Source organism: Bos taurus, chromosome 23 (assembly GCF_002263795.3).
Source record: "Bos taurus isolate L1 Dominette 01449 registration number 42190680 breed Hereford chromosome 23, ARS-UCD2.0, whole genome shotgun sequence".
In the NCBI taxonomy this organism is placed as follows: Eukaryota; Metazoa; Chordata; class Mammalia; order Artiodactyla; family Bovidae; genus Bos; species Bos taurus.
The window spans coordinates 30088382-30100733 of NC_037350.1; the positions used below are offsets into that span (position 1 = coordinate 30088382).

Sequence of the window (12352 nt, forward strand, 5' to 3'; positions counted from 1 at the left end):
TCACTTAATGGCAAATAGACGGGGAAACAGTGGAAACAATGACAGACTTTATTTTCTGGGGCTCCAAAATCACTGCAGGTGGTGACTGCAGCCATTAAATTAAAAGACACTTTCTCCTTGGAAGTAAAGTTATGACCAACCTAAACAGCTTATTAAAAAGCAAAGACATTATTTTGCCAACAAAGGTCCGTCTAGTCAAAGCTATGGTTTTTCTGGTAATCATGGTGAGAGTTGGACTATAAAGAAAACTGAGCACTGAAGAATTGATGCTTTTGAACTGTGGTGTTGGAGAAGACTCTTGAGAGTCCCTTGGACTGCAAGGAGATCCAACCAGCCAATCCTAAAGGAGATCAGTCCTGAATATTCATTGGAAGGACTGATGCTGAAGCTGAAACTAATACTTGACTACCCGATGCAAAGAACTGACTCATTGGGAAAGGCCCTGATGCTGGAAAAGATTGAAGGCAGGAAGAGAAGGGGATGACAGAGAATGAGATGGTTGAATGGCATCACCAACTTGATGGTCATGAGTTTGAGCAAGCTCCAGGAGTTGGTGATGGACAGGGAAGCCTGGCGTGCTGCATTCCATGGGGTCACAAAGAGTCAGATACGACTGAGCAACTGAACTGAACTGAAGCACAGGAATTCATCAAGTTGCAAAAGGCAAATAGACTAAACATGTAAAAGAATATCATGAATTTTCACCACTAGTTTTATGTATTATATTAGGGCTAATGTCCAAATGGAATTTTTTCCCCCTTTCCAATCGTAGACTTCTCCAAGGAAATTCACCTCTGTAATTTAAGGGAGAAGAGGATTGAGTAGAAAAGTCAGGAACTTAGTATGAGAAAACCATAGGAAATATAAGGTAGAAATTTCAAAAGATTATATGCAATACAATAAAAGTAACATGTGGTTAATGCAGGGTACACAGCCTGGTCCAGTTGGAGTATTACTCAGCCATGAAAAATAATACATTTGAATCAGTTCTAATGAGGTGGATGAAACTGGAGCCTATTATACAGAGTGAAGTAAGCCAGAAAGAAAAACACCAATACAGTATACTAACGCATATATATGGAATTTAGAAAGATGGTAACAATAACCCTGTATGTGAGACAGCAAAAGAGACACAGATGTATAGAACAGTCTTTTGGACTCTGTAGGAGAGGGAGAGGGTTGGATGATTTGGGAGAATGGCATTGAAACATGTATAATATCATATATGAAACGAATCGCCAGTTTTTAAGACTCCTTACTTTCACTGCCAAGGATGCAAAAGAACAACTAACTTCTCTTTTGCTTTTCTTCCTATTTCTTGAGTGATGGATGGGTCTCTCTTTTATGTGCCTCCCACTTTGTTTCTTGCTCTGTAAATCCAGTAGGTCTCTCCAACCTGTGTCTTACAACCTACTAACTTGCTTTTAAAATTCCACACTTCTTTCCATCCCTGAATCTGCCCGTTTAATTTATACCTTGAGCACTATTCTCCTAGACCATTCTATAAACCTTCTTAGTTGCCTTCAGGATGTAACAAAAATGAATAAAGTGTTGGAAATAAATCGCTGAACGAATTGATGGTGATTTTTATTTTCACCTGGGGTTTCCCATTAAAATCTTGTCCTTAACATTCCTGTAAAGCAAACATCAAATAGCAATAAGTGTTTTATCTAAGGAAAACTCGGTCAATTTTACGACACTTTTTCAGTATTTTTTTGTTCCACTTCAAGTTTTATTTGCTAAAGAATCAGTATCCTTCACAACTCCCTGACTTCCTTTGTCTTAAAGAAGTCGTAAATCCTGCTGCAACACATACTACTACTAAAACAACAAACACCAGTTGGGAAGAGGCCCACAGAATGTAGTGAGCTATTTCCTGAAGAACCCTCACAGATAGTGACTCAGGGAGGGGGTGTAGCTCAGTGGTAGAGCGCGTGCTTCGCATGTACGAGGCCCCGGGTTCAATCCCCGGCACCTCCAGCTGTGACTTGAGTTGTATTTTCTTCTTTTACTTACTGCCTGCTCACAGGAACCTAAGACATTCGTTTCAGTGGTGCAATCTTTAGACTTCATGACCCTCAAAACCCCTCAAGATAGCTGGCCAGAGTACAAATCTATTAGTATCCGACAGAGGCCATAACAAGTTAGCATAAACCTGGTGGCTTAAAACGACAGAAATTTGTTCTTTTACCCTTCTGGAGGCCAGAAATCCAAAGTTAGTATCACTAGATAGACATCAGGGTGTTGGCAGAGTGGTGCTCCCTCCAAAGGCTCTGGGGTGTGTGTGTCCAGTCTTGCCTCTTTCAACTTCTGGTGGCTGGTGGCATTCCTTAGCCTGTGGCGGCCTTACCCCAATCTCTGCCACCGTGGTCACACTGCCTTCTCCTCCCTGTATGTGAAATCCCTCTGTCCCTCTCTTTTAAAGACAGTTGTGAGTACATCAGGCCTAGCCATATAATCCAAAGTAATCTCCCCATTTTAAGATCAATAAGGAAATATTGGACTTAAACTACACATCAGATCAGATGAACGTAACAGACATATGCAGAACATTTCATCCAATACCCCTGGAATACACATTCTTCTCAAGCATACATGGAATGCTCACCATGATAGATAATGTGTTAGGTCACAAAACAAGTCTTAACAAATTTAATATAATTGAAATTACTCTAACTTTATTTTCCAACCACAATGATATGACAATCCATAACAGTAGGAAAGCCAGACATATCACAAATGTTTTTGTCATTTAGTTGCTAAGTCATGTCCAACTCTTGTGACCCCATGAACTGTAGCCTGGCAGGCTCCTCTGTTCATGAGATTTCTCAGGCAATAATAACTGGAGTGGGTTGCCATTTCCTTCTCCATGTAAATGGTGATTTTAAAACTTCATTATTTTCCCTGCATTTATTAGTTGGCATACCACTGTAAAGAAAAAATTCCTTTCTTCCACATTTATTCATTTAAGTATCCAAGGATTGTAATCATTTATTATTATTCATCTCAGAGTGCCCCTGATCTGACCAGTGAGAGGCCCTTCAGGTTGGTTTCTGGATCCTTTTGAATTATCCTCATGATTTTTGAGCACTTATATTATAGTATGGAAAGGCACCTTCAGTTCAGTTCAGTTCAGTCGCTCAGTCGTGTCCGACTCTTTGTGACCCCATGAATTGCAGCACTCCAGGCCTCCCTGTCCATCACCAATTCCCGGAGTTCACTCAGACTCATGTCCATCGAGTCAGTGATGCCATCCAGCCATCTCATCCTCTCTCGTCCCCTTCTCCTCCTGCCCCCAATCCCTCCCAGCATCAGAGTCTTTTCCAATGAGTCAACTCTTCGCATGAGGTGCCCAAAGGACTGGAGTTTCAGCTTTAGCGTCATCATTCCTTCCAAAGAAATCCCAGGGCTGATCTCCTTCAGAATGGACTGGTTCGATCTCCTTGCAGTCCAAGGGACTCTCAGGAGTCTTCTCCAACACCACAATTCAAAAGCATCAATTCTTTGGTGCTCAACTTTCTTCACAGTCCAACTCTCACATCCATACATGACCACAGGAAAAACCATAGCCTTGACTAGATGGACCTTTGTTGGCAAAGTAATGTCTTTGCTTTTCAATACGCTATCTAGGTTGGTTATAACTTTTCTTCCAAGGAGTAAGCATCTTTTAATTTCATGGCTGCAGTCACCATCTGCAGTGATTTTGGAGCCCAAAAAATAAAGACATCTTAGGTACATCTTATACTATCTCTGGTCCAGTCCTAGAGTCTGTGAATCCTACTGGTAGCTCTCTTTCCTTTTAGTGGGGATCAGTATTCAAAAATCAAGATATTGGGCTAGCATTACTTATTGATACTGAGGTATTAGCTTTCCTAGCCCTATTAGACAGATCTAGAGGGAAAATGACAGATACACATACATACTTGCATGCACACACATATATACATTTCCTATCCAGTGCCAACAGTTACTTGTTACTTACTTCCTTCACCCCATAGTGAAAGCCCTGAATTTCAACAATATATGTATTCATTTCCCCAATCACACAAAGGTAAATTCACACATACCAAATAAAAGTAAAATTCATACAAAATATCAGAATTGACATACCCTTAACACTACAAACAATAACCCTTCTACACAGAGGTTATGACTTGTTTGCTTTTTTTTCTTGTCTTTACAATTGAGATAAAGTACAGTGTAAAACATTTACTTGGATGTGTTCTCTATTTTTCTCTTGAATGAGGTTATATTATCCTTTTGAAATACAGTTAGATTTTTTCTATTAATATTCAATTGGAGTATTTTCACATGCACTTAAGTAAATTTTATTTTATTTTTTGGAGTATGTAATGTATCCAAGAGCCCAAAGAATACAGAGAATATTCAAAAAGATTGCAGGAGAATGTTCTGTCCCAGGACTCACCCAAGTGATAGAATGGAAGTGCAATTCAGGCAATCTAATCTGATGGGAATCCAACGTTGAAGCAAGTTCCTCGTAAGCTGACTGCGAATCAGAAACAGTGCCTTTCTTTCTATCATTAAGGTTTCTTTCTCCTGGAACAACCATGCCTGAGAGAGGATAAAGCTAAGAAGTTTAGAAATAGCAGAATTGAACTTAAGGTTGTTTTGTTTTGATAAATTGGTCTTCAGATGCAATGCTGGTCACTAGAAGGTATGAAAAGTCTTCTGAGAACTCACTGAGGACCTGAGGGTATGGCTCAGTGCTTAGCATGCATGAGACACTGGGTTCCATCCCCAGTACCCACATTTTCATATATTCTTCTTGCCCACGTACCCTAAGACCTCTTACTTCCTGAAATATCTTTGTCACACTCAATCTTCTTGGCTATGGCAATTCTTTCTCAACCTTACAGAGGAAGGAATCGTGCCCATTCATTAAGGTTACCCATTGTTAGCTCTGTTATTGACCGAATTTCTCTAAGCATTCTCAGCAGTTGCCGCCACCAAAAAGTTATAAAAAGCAAGTAGCAGTTTTCCCAACCATCCAATTCCCACTTGTATGGAATCTGAAAGTATCAGCAAGTGGCGGTCTGTGTTGACCTAGTGGATAGACCACCTGATTCCTTGTCAGAAAGTTAAGCACTCAAGTTCTTTTGTGGTTCTTTTATTCTAGCTCCTTCCTAACCCAGGTTGCAGGAGGCTGAAGAAGATTTCACTAAAATATTTCACTAGACTTCACTGCCAGTGGTTAACAACTTGATGCACTGGTGGTCACTTTTTCCATCAGAGACCCTCAAACTCTGGACCTTACATAAAAGTTGTTTAACTACAAACAAATGATAAATGAGGGAAAGATAGCAGTCACCTCAGCAGAAATCTATAAAGGGAAATAGTGCTTTTCTGGGTATTCTAAGGGGCTTCCCAGGTGGCACTAGTGGTAAAGAACGCTTGCCAATGCAGGAGTCATAAGAGACATGGGTTTGATCCGATCCTCTGGAGGAAGGCATGGCTATCCGATTCCAGTATTCTTGCCTGGAGAAGCCCATAGACAGAGGAGCCTTGCCGGCTATAATCCATGGGATTGCAAAGAGTCTGAAGAGACTTAGCACACACGGGTATTTTAGGGAAGTTTCCAGTCTGAAATGACAAACGTTCTGAACTCCAGGGTCCAAGATCAATCCAGGGGAAAAGTCATTTCTTTGTTTTCCACAGATAGATAATGAATTCTTGTACTCCCAATCCCAATACATCCATTTCAACCTCAATCTACTTACTCTCCAGGGACACCCTTCTTCCAAACTACTGAACAATGCATATCTCCAGGTTAGAGCTGTTTGTACAGTTTCAGATTCTGGCCTCACAATGCCTAAGCAGAGATCCACAGGAGGATACACTTAAAAAAAATTTTTTTTTCAACCACAAAAGGGAAAACCAGGCAAGAAATCTGTTAAATGTTCAGAAAACAGTCTCTTTTTCCATCTACAGAAGCCAGGAAACCTGGAGATCTTCCATAATGCACCCTCTCCTTTTCTTAATCTCCAGAGGAAGCTATAACTGTCCATCAGTTGTCACAAGTCACCTGTACAGCCAATTTTGAGGTCATCCCCTTGGCCTGTGAAGGACTCCTCTATATTGCCTTTGTGCCTGTATGAGGAGTGAGGGGAGAGTGGTTTCCTCTGTAGGTATCACCCTTTGTTCTGTGACTGGCTTTCTGCAACCAAGGTCTTCAGTTCCTGTTCTGCTCTTCAGACTCCTTTGAGACTCCTCCTAGCATCATGTAAGGAGTAAAGGAGCCTGTTGCAAATGTTAGGAAGAGTTTCTTCAGGAGAAAGATTTGGAAGTATGTGGAGCGAGCAACAGAAACTTTCTCATATTTCGCGTTTCAAGCAAAGCCTTAAGTAAGACGCTTCCTTGGATCTCAAAGCTGCAGCTGCCACCGCTCGACTGTCCCACAGCATCCAAGCGCAAAAACCGGGGCATCTGTGCAGCTTCCAAGCTACCCATCCCAGCGGTTCCGGGACTTTAAATGAAAACTCACCTCAAGTACGTCCCCAAGGCACTCCACTTGTCCATCCAACGATGCAAAGAGCTGCGAGGTGCTCCCAAAGCCAAGATAGTCTTGGACTAGAGGAGCCAGATCCTTTTCTGCGACAAGCCTACATCCCTTGAGAGAACGCATCTCTCCTCTCATACCTGGACGAAGAGACGGAAAGATATGGAGCCTGGACCCCCAGACTCCCCTCAAATCCTAGTAATTTTGAGGATGCTTTTCCTCTGCCCCTTCCTTTCCGTCCCTTTTCTCCTTTTCTTCCTGCACTTCACCCCACCCCACCTCTTCCTTCTTGGGTGAGCTGGGCTCCTCTCTTTTTTTTTCTCTCTCCTTCATTCTGTGTGCTCCTTGATGGAATTTGCAGAGTAGTTTTGCACACTTATAGTCTCATTTCCACGCATTTTAATCTCCATGTTGAGACACTCATGTGTAAATTTCCACATCGTTCTAATTACTTTCCTTAAGTTTCCAGCTCAGCCTTTCCCCTGCATAAGCTGAGGCTTGGTCTGATTGGGGGCGAGGTGCACTGCTGGTGGTAGTGGGTAAAACCCTGGATTGGTAGAGGAATGCTGAGGGAGAAAGAATCTGTAAGAGAATCTAAAATATTTTTTAGAGGTAGCTGTCTAAAGACTTGTATCTGAATTTACACTCCCACCAAATTTTAGCTAAAGGCAAAAAGCTCAACTCTTTCTGAATCAGAGACTGATCTGAGAGCTTGTCCAGATATACACATTTTATTGCAGGCAGATTCTTTACCATTTGAGATGCCTGGGAAGCCCTACACATTTTATTAATTTTTATTAAAATTCACTTGGCAGGTGCCTCTCAGGTGCTGTCACTTCCTCATTCCAGAGATTATTATTTCTGAAATTCTGAAAGCCCCTGAAATTGTTTCTACTGTATTCAACAAAAGTAGTCCTATGTCCTGGTATTGTCCACTTTATATAAAAAGTTCCTCATGCTCTCAAATGGGTAGAAAACAATTCTTAGCCAGATACCAGTCTGCAGACCACAATCTGAAATTCAAATACTAATAAAGAGATAAGATGTACTGGAGGCAAAGAGATATCCAAGGAGATCTTTTTTGTTCCTTCTCTTCTTTTTTTGTTATTTAAATTGAGGCTTAATTAATATAAACAAAAATGGATGAAATTTAATTATTCAGCCTCATGGGTTACATGCCATGTAATCAATAGCTCTGGCAAAGATAAACGATATTTCAACCCCCGGTAGCTTCCTTGTGACTCATCCCAATCAATACCACTCTCTAACTTCTATCACCATGGATTAGTTTTTTGTGTGTTTTGAAATAATATAAGTAGAATCATACAATATGTACTAATTTTAGTATGGATTTTTCATTCATTTTTTTAAAAGTTGGATACATCCATATTGTTGCTAGTATCAGTAGTTCTTTTTTCGTTGTTCGTAGTAATCCATTGTATGAATACTATGCATCAAAACTTTTAAATCCATTTTACTGTTGATGTATATTTAGACTGCTCCTAGTTTTGGTCTGAAATGTCTAATGTGGTCACTGGCATTCCTGTATATGTCTTTCAAGGAAAATACTCATGCATTTCTCTTGGGTATAAATGCAGTTGGGATTTTTTTTTATTGGGTGGGGACATAGCTTATATGTATATTTAATTTTAGTCTGTATTTCCAAATAGTTTCCTAATGTGTGTGCACCAGTTTACAGTCTCATCAGCAGTGTGAGAGTGACTATTCCAGTTGCTCCACATACTCAACAGCTCTTGATGTTATCAGTTCTCTTCATTTCAGTTCAGTCGCTCAGTTGTGTCCGATTCTTTGCGACCCCATGAATCGCAGCATGCTAGGCCTCCCTGTCCATCACCAACTCCCGGAGTTCACTCAGACTCACGTCCATCGAGTCAGTGATGCCATCCAGCCATCTCATCCTCTGTCGTCCCCTTCTCCTCCTGCCCCCAATCCCTCCCAGCATCAGAGTCTTTTCCAATGAGTCAACTCTTCGCATGAGGTGCCCAAAGAACTGGAATTTCAGCTTTAGCGTCATCATTCCTTCCAAAGAAATCCCAGGGCTGATCTCCTTCAGAATGGACTGGTTGGATCTCCTTGCAGTCCAAGGGACTCTCAAGAGTCTTCTCCAACACCACAGTTCAAAAGCATCAATTCTTCAGCGCTCAGCCTTCTTCACAGTCCAACTCTCACATCCATACATGACCACAGGAAAAACCATAGCCTTGACTAGACGAACCTTTGTTGGCAAAGTAATGTCTCTGCTTTTCAATATGCTATCCAGGTTGGTAATAACTTTTCTTCCAAGGAGTAAGCATCTTTTAATTTCATGGCTGCAGTCACCATCTGCAGTGATTTTGGAGACCCCCAAAATAAAGTCTGACACTGTTTCCACTGTTTCCCCATCTATTTCCCATGAAGTGATGGGACTGGATGCCATGATCTTTGTTTTCTGAATGTTGAGCATTAAGCCAACTTTTTCACTGTCTTCTTTTACTTTCATCAAGAGGCTTTTTAGTTCCTCTTCACTTTCTGCCATAAGGGTGGTGTCATCTGCATATCTGAGGTTATTGATATTTCTCCCGGCAATCTTGATTCCAGCTTGTGCTTCTTCCAGCCCAGCGTTTCTCATGATGTACTCTGCATAGAAGTTAAATAAGCAGGGTGACAGTATACAGCCTTGACGTACTCCTTTTCCTATTTGGAACCAGTCTGTTGTTCCATGTCCAGTTCTAACTGTTGCTTCCTGACCTGCATATAGGTTTCTCAAGAGGCAGGTCAGGTGGTCTGGTATTCCCATCTCTTTCAGAATTTTCCACAGTTTATTGTAATCCACACAGTCAAAGGCTTTGGCATAGTCAATAAAGCAGAAATAGATATTTTTCTGGAACTCTCTTGCTTTTTCCATGATCCAGTGGATGTTGGCAATTTGATCTCTGGTTCTTCTGCCTTTTCTAAAACCAGCTTGAACATCTGGAAGTTCACGGTTCACATATTGCTGAAGCCTGGCTTGAAGAATTTTGAGCATTACTTTACTAATGTGTGAGATGAGTGCAATTGTGTGGTAGTTTGAGCATTCTTTGGCATTGCCTTTCTTTGGGATTGGAATGAAAACGGACCTTTTCCAGTCCTGTGGCCACTGCTGACTTTTCCAAATTTGCTGGCATATGAGTGCAGCACTTTTATAGCATCATCATCCAGGATTTGAAATAGCTCCACTGGAATTCCATCACTTTCACTAGCTTTGTTCATAGTGATGCTTTCTAAGGCCCACTTGACTTCACATTCCAGGACGTCTGGCTCTAGGAGAGTGATCACACCATCGTGATTATCTTGGTCATGAAGATCTTTTTTGTACAGTCCTTCTGTGTATTCTTGCCACCTCTTCTTAAAATCTTCTGCTTCTGTTAGGTCCATACCATTTCTGTCCTTTATCGAGCCCATCTTTGCATGAAATGTTCCCTTGGTATCTCTAATTTTCTTGAAGAGATCTCTAGTCTTTCCCATTCTGTTGTTTTCCTCTATTTCTTTGCATTGATCGCTGAAGAAGTCTTTCTTATCTCCTTGCTATTCTTTGGAACTCTGCATTCAGATGCTTATATCTTAGGTAATTTATTCCAGTGAAGAGAAGTATTATTTCATTCGGTTTTTAAATTTACATTTCCCTCAGGGCATATTATGTTAGGCACCTTTTAAATTGCTTATTGGCTATTTTGGGTATCCTCTTTTTGTGACCTGCTGTTAATTTGTTCTTAATGAGATTTTAGTCTTTTTCTTAGTGTTTTGTAAAAGTTCTTCACAGATAATGTCTTTCCTTAAACATAAGCATTGAAATACCTTCTCTCAGACTGTAGTTCATCTTTTCTTAAGGAGGAGAGGAGCTGAAAATTTTTATAAGAATAGGAAAGAGAAAAGGAGAGAAGTTGACGTCAGGGGAAAAGTTCCACTCGGAAATCTTTCCTGGTCGTTGCAGAAAAAAATGCCTCCAGGTAGTTGGGGTTCCTGCTGGGGCGGGAACCTTAGAAAGAACTGATGGGATGAAATGTCTTAAGAGCAGAAACGGTATTATTTGGTTTGCTATCCTTCCATTTCTCCCAGGGTCGCAGCTTAAGAGGATATAATTTAAAGGTTTAAGAAATAGTGGGATTTGAGACAATGGCTTTTGTATCCGGCCAACTATCCAATCTTTGAAGACTTCCTCAGAAATATGATTACTATTTCAAAAAAGATCCTCAGGATCTTTCTGTTATGAGAGGTGTCGTTCAGGAGTGGTGTATCCTTTCTTTACGAGAGGATTGGAAACCATACACATGCATCTTCTTTTCTCGTTTAAAAAACACGTTTTGCTTGCTCACACGGAAATAAACACATTGTCCGATGGATTGCCTTTAAAAGTGATTCTGGTTTCTATTCTCTGGTCCCCGCACTAACTGGCCACGTGTCAGCATAAGGAAAGCCAGGAAAAGAGAGTAAATAAAAGAGAAGAATTGGCTCCTTCCGAATTTCTTCCATCCGAAGCAATAAGTCGGTCTCCACATTAACGTGCCCAATCACTCTTTTAGCCTTGTCATTAAAGAGCAAGACAGAAAAAGAACTGAAAGATGAGTCAATAATTTCATTCTGAATTCCCTCAGTTTTCTGAGCAGTCTTTGAATTAGTGGAGTAGCCGAAAGAGATCAAGCAGAAATATATGAAGCTTTTTGTTTTTAATCTTTTTCTCTCCCTTTACTTCCCTCCTTTTCTATCAACCCATCCACTGTCTCCTAAAATTGGATCCTATTTTTAGACATGGATTTCAGGGGAACCAGTATATATGGGCGCGAATGCATGGACGATATCGAATGAGGTAAATTTAGCCCTCACGACTGAAAACTCTGCTATTTTGGGGAAACAACTAAGTACTTTTATCGCAAGTGGCCGAAATAGCTCAGTTGGGAGAGCGTTAGACTGAAGATCTAAAGGTCCCTGGTTCGATCCCGGGTTTCGGCAATTTGGTTTTGCTTTCGTGTAATTACGAACCCGTTAGATATGTCTGTATCTGACAACGGTGTTTACGGCTTTTCGCAAATGCAATCAAAGAGTGTGTGTGTGTGTGTGTGTGTGTGTGTGTTTCGCTCTCTCAAATGCAATCAAAGAGTGTGTGTGTGTGTGTGTGTGTTTCGCTCCAATTTGCTTTCTATTCCACTGAAGTATTTTATTTAAAGTTTTTTTTTTTTAAGGAGAATATTATTTTATTTATTTATTTTTAAAATTTTTATTTTATTTTTAAACTTTACATAATTGTATTAGTTTTGCCAAATATAAAAATGAATCCACCACAGGTATACATGTGTTCCCCATCCTGAACCCTCCTCCCTCCTCCCTCCCCATACCATCCCTCTGGGTCGTCCCAGTGCACTAGCCCCAAGCATCCAGTATGGTGCATCGAACCTGGACTGGCATCTCGTTTCATACATGATATTTTACATGTTTCAGTGTCATTCTCCCAAATCTTCCCACCCTCTCCCTCTCCCACAGAGTCCATAAGACTGTTCTATACATCAGTGTCTCTTTTGCTGTCTCGTACACAGGGTTATTGTTACCATCTTTCTAAATTCCATATATATGCGTTAGTATACTGTATTTATGTTTTTCCTTCTGGCTTACTTCACTCTGTATAATAGGCTCCAGTTTCATCCATCTCATTAGGACTGATTCAAATGTATTCTTTTTAATGGCTGAATAATACTCCATTGTGTATACGTACCACAGCTTTCTTATCCATTCATCTGCTGATGGACATCTAGGTTGCTTCCATGTCCTGGCTATTATAAACAGTGCTGCGATGAACATTGGGGT

The 12352-nt window shown here is 40.7% G+C and overlaps 2 non-coding genes across 2 annotated transcripts; both read left to right on the forward strand.

The window, feature by feature from the left end:
• Window positions 1-1908: 1908 nt before the first annotated feature.
• Window positions 1909-1980, forward strand: TRNAA-CGC (transfer RNA alanine (anticodon CGC)). The gene has a single exon. It is a non-coding gene; the product is annotated as a tRNA-Ala (tRNA).
• Window positions 1981-11430: 9450 nt separating this feature from the next.
• On the forward strand, window positions 11431-11503 carry TRNAF-GAA (transfer RNA phenylalanine (anticodon GAA)). The gene has a single exon. It is a non-coding gene; the product is annotated as a tRNA-Phe (tRNA).
• Window positions 11504-12352: the final 849 nt, after the last annotated feature.